Raw genomic sequence first — 9,540 nt, 5'->3', positions numbered from 1 at the left:
ATAACCACAACAACAACAAGCAACACCAACAGCTGCTTCGAGAGCAAGTGTACAGCGCCGGTTGTGGTGGCGGTTTGGGGGGGGGGGCTGGTTGTTAGAGATGATGGCGGTGTTGGTGGTTTTGGTAGTGATTTAAGTGGTGGCAGCGACGGTGGTGGTGGTGGCGGTGGCGGTGACGGATGCAGGAGATAATGGTGTAGTATTTAGTGGTGGTTATGATGTAGTATGTAACTGGTGGTGGTGGATGGGGCGACGATTAGACGCAGTTAGTAGTCGTGGTATGTGTGGAATGGAAAGAGAGACAGAGACAGAAGGAGAGAAAGAAGAAAGAAAGAAAGAAAGACAATGAATGAATGAAAAGAAGAGATGAGGTTGTTCAGTTAAGGCCGCGATCGTTTCAGTGGTTATTGTAGCTGGTTGTTTAGCCGCAAGTCAGCTCTGAGTAGACAAATGTATGATCAAAGGCATTCCGGCCGTGACCATCACGCTTTTTTTCTTTTTTTTTTTTTGGCAGGCATTGTATTGTTCTCAGACTACAATAGCTTCTATGTCGTTCTTATTTGAAGTTGTAGTGCGACAGAGATTTGGCTGCTATTTCTAGCAGGTTGAGCAACAAGCGTTGAGGCACAGTCGTTTGCACCTCGTGGTTGTTGTTGTTATTTAGCCTCGAGTCAACACTGATCGAGTACATATATATATATATATGTGTATGTGTATCTTATGGCTCTGAAAAGGGGGCGCGACCAAAAGACGGATCCATCTTTCCGGTTAACATCATCTCCTCCGTCTAAGTGTGGATCTTACCGCACACTGCGACGTGTAAGCGATAATAAATCTTAACTGACTCGACATGTTGCACACTCTCTGTCTGTCTCTCTCTCTCTCCCATACAGCTTTTGCTTTCTCTTTCTCTCTCTTTCCCTCTCCCTCTCTATCTATCTATCTATCTATCTCTTTCCGCTCTGTTCGGTTTATTCGTGCAACCGTACATTCAGTGACCGCAGTGGAGGTAGACAGACTAGATGGACTTAGTCAGAGTGCAGTGGTTGCTACTCTCCTGCATTTGTTGGTGGTGCACATCTCACCAGAGTGCTTTGGAACTAGTAAGGTTATTCATATTGCAGTCATTTTAGCGTGCAAGCCTCCATAGCTCAGAGGTTAGAGCACTGGTCTTGTAAACCAGGGGTCGTGAGTTCAATTCTCACTGGAGGCTTCGTGGTACTTTTTTTTTTTCTTTTAGAGGTGTAGGCATGACTTTGTAGTAATAAGCTTGCTTTCCAACCACATGGTTCCAGGTTCCGAAAGAGAACCATAATCTCAGTTATAGAGTATATAGATAAGGTTAGATATATGCCGGTCTATGGGGTTATCCTGGGTCAATTTTTGTGAACCCATGGATAGATCAAAAATTCCTGTTGTTTATGAATATGAGTTCCGTCATGGAACCAATGCATCTCAGACAGCTCGAAACATCAATGAGGTGTTTGGTTAAGATGTGGCGAATGAGCGCACTGTACGTTGATGGTTTGAGAAGTTCTGGTCTGGTGACTTAACTCTTGAAAATCAGCACTGTGGTAGATCTGAGACCAAGGTGGATAATGATGAGCTGGAAACTGTAGTGGAAGTGGATACATTTCAAACTATGCGTGAGCTAGCAGCAAGGTTTGATGTTTCGATTCCAACTGTATTGGACCATCTGAAACAAATCGGCAAGGTAAAGAAGCTGGACAAGTGAATACTGCAGGAAGTGAACGAGCATCAAATGACACGTCGTCTTGAAACTTGCTGTCACGGCAGAAAAGCGGACCAATTTTGCATCGTATTATTACGTGTGATGAAAATTGGGTTCTTTTCAACAATAGCAAGCATTCTGCATGATGGTTGGATAGAGACGAAAGTGCCAAAGCACAATCCAAAGAAGAATATTCACCAAAAAAGGCTAATGATGTATGTTTGGTGGTCCATCCGAGATTGGTCAACAGAGACAGGTCAATTCTCTTGCAAGACGATGCTCGACCACATGTTGCACAAAGAAAGCTACTCAAGTTACAGGAACTGAACTTGGAAGCATTCTGTCATCGACCATATTCACCAGACCTTGCACCAACTGACTATCATGTTTTCCAGGCATTAGACAACTTTTTTGCAAGTTAAAAACTTCAAATCTGAAGAAGATGCAAAAACAGTCTTGCGCTCCAGAATTCTTCGCTGCCGGCATAAATAAGCCAACGATAAAACGGCAAAATTGTGTTGATAATTTAGGTGCATACTTTGATTAACTGCATTGCTTACTGTTGAGATAAAGTAAAACTTTCAGTTCAAAATCAGACATTTAATTCTTAGTGACCTGATATATATCCGTGTGTGTGTGTGTGGTCAGTAAATCATAAATCCGAAAGAGAACCATAATCTAAGTTATAGAGTATATAGATAAAGTTAGATATGGCCGCCGGTCTGTGGGATTATCCTGGGTTTCACTCCATAAAGCGCTTAGCTTTACAACGTCTCTTCAGACCCAAATGGCCGGTGTCCTATGTGTGTGTGTGTTTGTGTATAAATGCATATGTGTGTGTAAAAATGCATGTATGTGTGTGTATGAGAGAGAGAGTGTGTGTTAGTGTATAAATGCATGCGTCTATGTGTTTGTGTGTGAGTGTATATGTGTGTGTTCTGTATGTTTAAGTGGCTGAGTGCTAAGCTTAGTTGTATTTGATGTCCTGTGATGTTGCTACGTAGAAAAGACGAAAAGAATTTCGTTTGTGCTTCTTTAAGTCTGTTGCTTGGCTTCCTGGCCTCTCGGCGATTTCTACAGACTTGGAGTATTGGCTGCGCTGAAATGTCCGGAGAAGGCGGTAAGATGTGAGCGTAACGTTGTCTACATAAGAGACAGTCTGTATATTTTACGGGGAAGACTGTGTAGGTAGGTATAGATTCAAAAGTGGGTTTATGTCTGTGACGTAACCTGAAGACATCCCGGGGCAGCCTTTGAATTTCCCGTCCCCAATCAGCGGGCTCCTAAACGTATAAAGGCTCATACAGCGGACCCAAAAATGCCGTTTCATGAACCTGTAACCCGGGGAGGATTGCTCGCTCGACCCCTTACGCTACGTGTTAATATGCAGTTTAATGTCGTAAGCTGAAACCAGAACAGTCTATAAAGCTCAAGTAGACGAGTTACATTTATGTATGATGAGACAGTTGTGGCAAATAAGGAATATTAATCTCTTTGATAAGACCATCAATCGAGGGTCTTTGATAAGACCACCAGTCGTGGGTCTTTGGTAAGACCATCAATCGAGAGTCTTTGATAACACCATCAATCGAGGGACTATAGTAGAAGACACTTGCCCAAGGTGCCATGCTGTGGGACTGAACTCGGAACCATGTGGTTGAGAAGCAAATTTCTTACTACACAGCTACGCTTGCTGTTGTTGATAATGACGTCGTCGTCGTCGTCGTCGTCGTTATTATAAACTACAGTCTTTGGCGAGTTGACAAGTAATTTGCTAACCGGGTCTATTGTGTGATTCCTTAAAGGCGGCGGCGTTGGTTGGTTTTTATTTGTGGAAGTGGATGGCGGAAAATTGAGTTGGTCTGTAATTGGATGTGTGTGTGTAATTATGTGAGATTGTAGGTTTTATATCTCAGGATAGGGCTGCGTGTATGAATCTCTGTGTGCGCGTTTGCGGTTGTCTGTATAAATGTGTGTGTGTGTAATTATGTTTGTAAAACTGTGGGTTTTATATATCTCAGAACAGGAGTGTGTATATGTGCGTAGATATATTGTATGTGTAATTGTGTACATAAGATTGTAGGTCTATAAGTTCCAGAACAGGAGTGTATATAGGGAGCGCGCGTGTGTGTATTTGTGTACCAAGGAAGAACAGAGTTCAGTGATCTGATTTCTCTGATCTGAAGGTGTGTCTGGGGCTGGAATTCATCGCAGGCTTTCAGTACAATACGAGGACAGTGTTTTACCGCGTAGAAGTGTGTGAGTGGATCGAGAAGTTTTAAAATGGCCGGGCAAGCGAGATGTACAAAGGGGGAGCCCGACGCTCATCAACCCTCACCACTGATATAAAAATATTCAGCAAAAAGATTCTCTCATAGAGATAAAGTCTTCCTATTGACAACTTTACTTTATTAAAACGCATTGCTTATCTTTGATTATTTGTTCACAGTACGTACAGGGTGTAGCCTTGTGAAATAAAGCCTCGTAAACTTGGGGAACAGTTAGTAAAGTGTTAATAAAGATTTCTTGAACGAAACATTAATGTCAGAAAAAATAGGATATAATTAGTTCCGGATGAATGCATTTGCTAATGAAGAAAAAGTGGGTGGGGGAAGGTCATTCAGTTCGGTTCTGCTTTCACAAAACGGTTCTGTCTTTTGTGAAGGCGCGTGGCTTAGTGTCTAGGATGTTCCACTCACGATCGTAAGATAGCGGTTTCGGTTTTCAGACCGCCTGGTGCGTCGCGTTCTTGACAAGGTGAGTCAAGTTTAGCCATCGGTAATTGAGTATGAGTCACTGATGAGGATTAAACAAATCATCGATGATCTGACTCACAAGCTGTAAGGAGCTTGTCTCCTTTGTCAGTGAATAGATAAGTGCTTGCCCGTAGGTAGGTAGGTTTGCTTGCTTTAGCTTTTCGTTGTTGTTGTTTTATATTCCTGCTTTTAGCAGTTATTCTGGGAGATGATAATTAAAAGAAATGAACAAAGACCTCTTTCTCGGAAGAATTTATGTTTACCGGTTTGTGGCAAGAGTTGTGTAACTTATTAGACTAAGAAGGTCTAATAAATGCGAAACGTGTTCCAGAGTTGCCTCCCGTGTTTAAAGAACCGATTGAAATAGGATTAGTCGTTATGCTAATGCTATATTTTCCTCGTTTTATAAGCAATTTTAATGAGGTATTTAATCTTCGCTACATTTGATATGCTCGCTAACATCGCTATTGTTACAAATAGTCATATGATTATAGAGTTACACACACATACACGCGCCTGCACATAGATACCATAAACAACACCAAACTTCACAAACACACATACATATACATGTCATAGAGAGAGAGAATGGTGTGTGTATGTGTGTATATATATATATATATATATGCATTCTTATGCATATGCACAAACATATACGCACATATATATTAGAGAGAGAGAGAGAGTTGTGTATGTGTGTGTGCGTGAGTGAGTGAGTGAATGTAAGTCTATATGCATTTGTTTAAGCGAGGGATATCCTGTGACAATTTTTTTTCTTCTTCTGTAGTAGAACTTCCTGCAGTAAGTAGATGCATCTAGAAGGTTCTCTTGAAGTGCATCCTTCCCGCTCTTTGTATGCACACACATACACACACGCGCGCGCGCTTCCATTGCCATCCTTTACCAATTCCTTTGTCACCAAACCGTTCTTCTGCTCCGACCCCACCCCGACTCTTACTGACATCCACTCACTCCACTCCACCCACTCCAGCTTCGTAGCTTTGCTAAAAACACGAGTCGTTCTCTGCTACGCTTTCTTTCATAAATTTATATACACCTCCCGTCTATTCATTCCAGTGTGTGTGCTCGTTATTATTTATGTTGTGTGTGTGTCTGTGTACGTGTGCATACATGTATATATACATATATATTGTATGCATGTATATATATATATATATATATATATATATATATATATATATATATATATATATATATATATATATATATATATATACACGCGCGCGCGCACATACATGCACGCACGCACTCATGTTTGAGTGTATGTGCAAGTGTATGTATACAATATATATATACACACATATATATACACACATATATATACGTTTGTACTTACATATATATATGTATATATTATATATCTGTGTATGCAGGTGCGTGTACATGCATATATATATATATATATATATATATATATATATGCACGCACATTTAGCTGGGGACTGAAACTAAGACGAAGCTGAAAAAAGGGATCCAAATGGAGAGAAGCAAAAGGACAACCGAGAGTTGAGAAACAGGGGAGGAAAGTCATCGCTAGCCTCTGCTCCGTAGAAAGCGAAGGGCCTAAGAGAAGACTCGACCAAAAGAAGGCAGCGTTGGATTACTTGATTAATACTAGCAAGATTATATTAGTCTATTAATGATAATTTAAAACTTGCAAGATCTGGAAGAGGAAGGCCTTCTCTCAGGGAAACAGTCTGAAGGGAAGCTGCAAAAGAACAGGGATACAGCGGGAGATTAACAGAGAAGACAGTCCAGAGATGAGAAACAGTGAAGGCAAGTCATCGCTAGCCTCTACTCCAAAGGAAGCGAAGGGCTTAAGTGAAGACTGGCCAAAAAGAAGGCAGTGTTGGATTACTTGATTAATGCTAACAAGATTCTATTAGTTTATTAATGGTAATTCAAAACTTGCAAGACTCGGGAGAGGAAGGCCTTCTTTCGGGGAAACATGATGCAGAAAAATACGAAAGGTAGCTGCAATATCGAGCGTGTCCATACAATTTCTTGCGTACTTCATTCCTTACAAGTACACACACATAGAAAAACGACACATTCCCACAAAACTTCCTTACTTTTACTCATACACGCGCGAGTGCACACACATACTACAAATTATCCACCGCTTAATTCTCTCCGCGCATGTCCGACATTTGTCTGCTACTTTCTTTGCTCTTTTCTACAAGAAACCTGAAACTCAACATACTTCCTTTGGGTCGTTGTGGGAATATGTATCTTCTCACATTATCTCACATAGCTTTTTTTCTTTCTTAGCATATTTGCTCCTGGTCTTCTCCTTCTAACTTGATAAAGAGCGGCTGTCCGAAACGCCGATACATTTTCCTTTGCTCCACAGTGCACTGCATTGGCCTGTGTGCAAAATAATTAACTTATTGAATTACTTAACTTACAAAATAACGAACTTTTAAAAAATAAGTAAAGCTCTTTTCATAGATCATCGCCTAATGCAGCCGGACACATCTGATGATGTTCCCTGCGGTCACTGAATGCTTCAAGTTTTTCAGTAATAACATCCTCAACCAGGCAACCCAACTAGGAGTGATTAAGCTTGTATTCAGTCAGCATTACACCGCATATTTATTTACAGCGTTGACGTAGGCAAAACCCGGATTTATTGCTTATGAATTAATAAAGAACTTTGAGTTGTCTGCTCAAATATATTTGACATTCCCTTCGCTTCAATGTTCATTGGTATCCAGTCAATCCCTGGTTAGGAAGTGGTGAGAATCCGGAAGCCGGACACTCACAGGCTGGTAATTTAGCATTCTCTGGCTGATATCCTTACAAGCTATTATTTCACTGGCAGCCGGACATTCCTTGACTGGTGACTGAGTAACCTCAAGCCATTAGTCACATCAATCAGATCAACACAAGTCACCAACTGGACACATTCTAGCAGGCAACTAGAAAAAAACAGATGCGTCTCTGGTGACGTAATTTTATTTATTTATTTATTTAATTCTTTTCTTTTACTTAGACTGCGGCCATGCTGGAGCAGCACCTCGAACTAATCGACACCGGTGTTAATGTTTTAAGTCTAGTCCTTGTTCTATCTGTGGCTTTTGCCGAACCGCTAAGTTACGGGAGACATAAACAGACCAACACCGGTTCTCAAGCGGTAGCGGGGGACAAAGAAACACTCACTCACACACACAAACACACATACATACATGCGATGGGCTTCTTACAGTCTCACTCTACCAAATCCACTGTGAAGGGTTTGGTCGGCCCGAGACTATAGCAGAAGACACTTGCCCAAGTTGCCACGCAGTGGAACTGAACCCGGTACCATGTGGTTGGGAAGCAAGCTTCTTACCATACAGCCACGCCTTATTCGTCTTCTTATTTTCGACCAGGAATTACGATTCATTGGAAACACAGAGAACGTTGCTAGGTTGAAAGTAAACGTTTGGCTGAACCTCTTTTCATTCTCATCCTATGTTTATGAAGAGAAAGAAAGAAAGAAAAGGAGTGATGGAGAGAGGTGGGAGGGCGTGATGGCAATCGTTTGTTCATGTAATTGCTGAGAGGGAGAAATGCTGTAATATTTCTCGGAATCTAGTTATGGTATGGCATGTAAAGAATTTGGCGTCGTCTGACGTGATAATAATGGATATAATGATAGTTATAATAATGGCGGTAGTAGTGGTAGTGGTGGTGGTGGTGGTTTTAGTAATAGTAGCAGTAGCAGCAGCAGCAGCGGTGGTTATTTCTAGCAAATTGAACGACCAGGTAGAGTCACCGTGTTCTGCAAGAAGTGAATTCTAATGTTTCAAGAATTGTATGTCGGAGTGGGAGGGGGTTGTTTTGTTTTCTTTGTTTTTGTGGAGGCAATAATTAAATAATTCACTAAATAAATAAATAAATAAATAAACCTTGTGACCGAAACTGAAAGAAACCCGTCCTATGTGTGTGTGTGTTTGTAAGTGTGTATGTATGTATGCATATGCGTGTGTGTTTCTGTGCGTGTATTTTCTCCCACTACCACTACCACTTGACAACCGGTGTAACTTAAACGTGTAAAAGAAGGAAAGTAAAGAAATTGAACCTAAAATCGGGGCTTTTCTCTTCTTCTCTGCACGCGAGTGGGTGCACTTGGTTAAATGGAAGCTTCCTTGAACAGGGAGAACGGACTCAAGGGTAAAAATCGAATAATGTTACAAGTGGGTGAGGAAGGTGTGTGTGTAAAACAGATTCTTTGGAATAAGTTAATTTTATGACTGAAAAAAAGTATCGAACGCATTGTAGCGTAGCTAAGATGGGGACAACGTGGGCGGTCCACCCTGGTGACACTTTGGGGTCTAGAGAAGGCGAGAGGCCGGTAAACTCAAGGGCTTCCCCAAGCCGCAACACAGTGCAGCTACGCCGTTGAGAACGCACGAAGAAATGTTCCGTAGATATTCAGAGTAGTTTCCCTTGGATCGGTTTTTTTGTTGAACTCTTAGCGAAGGTAAATATGTTCTCAATTCGGGAACTAATACAACTGTCTGTAGACGACAGAAGAAAGCCGATGGTCTCGCTCATGCCCTTGATTTAAAGGCATATGCCGGTAATTGTTCAGCTTAGGGATATTTAAAAAATAAATAAAAATTAAGGGGGAGATAACTTAGTAAAGGGACATACATTTCGCCCGTCTTTTAGGTTCAAATCCCGCCGAGGTTGACTTTGTCTTCTTTCCTTTCGAGGTCGAATAAATAAATACCAGACATATACTAGGAGCGATGTACCCCGTCCCACAAAAATTTCAGGTCTTGTGCCTCTTGTAGAAAGGATTGTTACGGTATGAACAAGGCGGCGAGCTGACAGAATCATTAGCACGCCGGACTAAATGCTCAACGGCATTTCGTTCGGCTTTATGTTCTGAGTTCAAGTTCCGTTGCGGTCTACTTTACCGTTCGTCCTTTCTAGATCGATAAAATAAGTACCAGTTGAGCACTGGAGTTGATATAATCGATTTAACCCCTCCCCTCAAATTACTGACCTTTAGCTGAAATTTGAAGAAATTATTAGCTC

The 9,540-nt window shown here is 41.3% G+C and overlaps 1 protein-coding gene and 1 non-coding gene across 3 annotated transcripts in view; one reads left to right on the top strand and one right to left on the bottom strand.

Annotated features, from left to right (window-relative positions):
• LOC106877533 (B-cell lymphoma/leukemia 10) overlaps nucleotides 1-903 on the bottom strand; it is a 55,343-nt gene extending 54,440 nt beyond the window's left edge. The window contains exon 1 of one of the 2 annotated variants that reach the window (XM_089342319.1): nucleotides 1-903. This exon is cut by the window's left edge and continues 579 nt beyond it. The gene's annotated coding sequence lies outside the window, so the exon portion shown is untranslated. The other variant, XM_052976189.2, reaches the window with a different exon arrangement.
• A 237-nt stretch (nucleotides 904-1,140) lies between these two features.
• Trnat-ugu (transfer RNA threonine (anticodon UGU)) lies at nucleotides 1,141-1,213 on the top strand. Its single transcript has one exon. It is a non-coding gene; the product is annotated as a tRNA-Thr (tRNA).
• The last annotated feature ends 8,327 nt before the right edge of the window (nucleotides 1,214-9,540 follow it).

The sequence above is a fragment of the Octopus bimaculoides genome, chromosome 25 (assembly GCF_046866305.1).
Source record: "Octopus bimaculoides isolate indiv1 chromosome 25, ASM4686630v1, whole genome shotgun sequence".
In the NCBI taxonomy this organism is placed as follows: Eukaryota; Metazoa; Mollusca; class Cephalopoda; order Octopoda; family Octopodidae; genus Octopus; species Octopus bimaculoides.
Note: the sequence above shows the minus strand (reverse complement) of the source record. Positions and strands in the feature narration are given on the sequence as shown.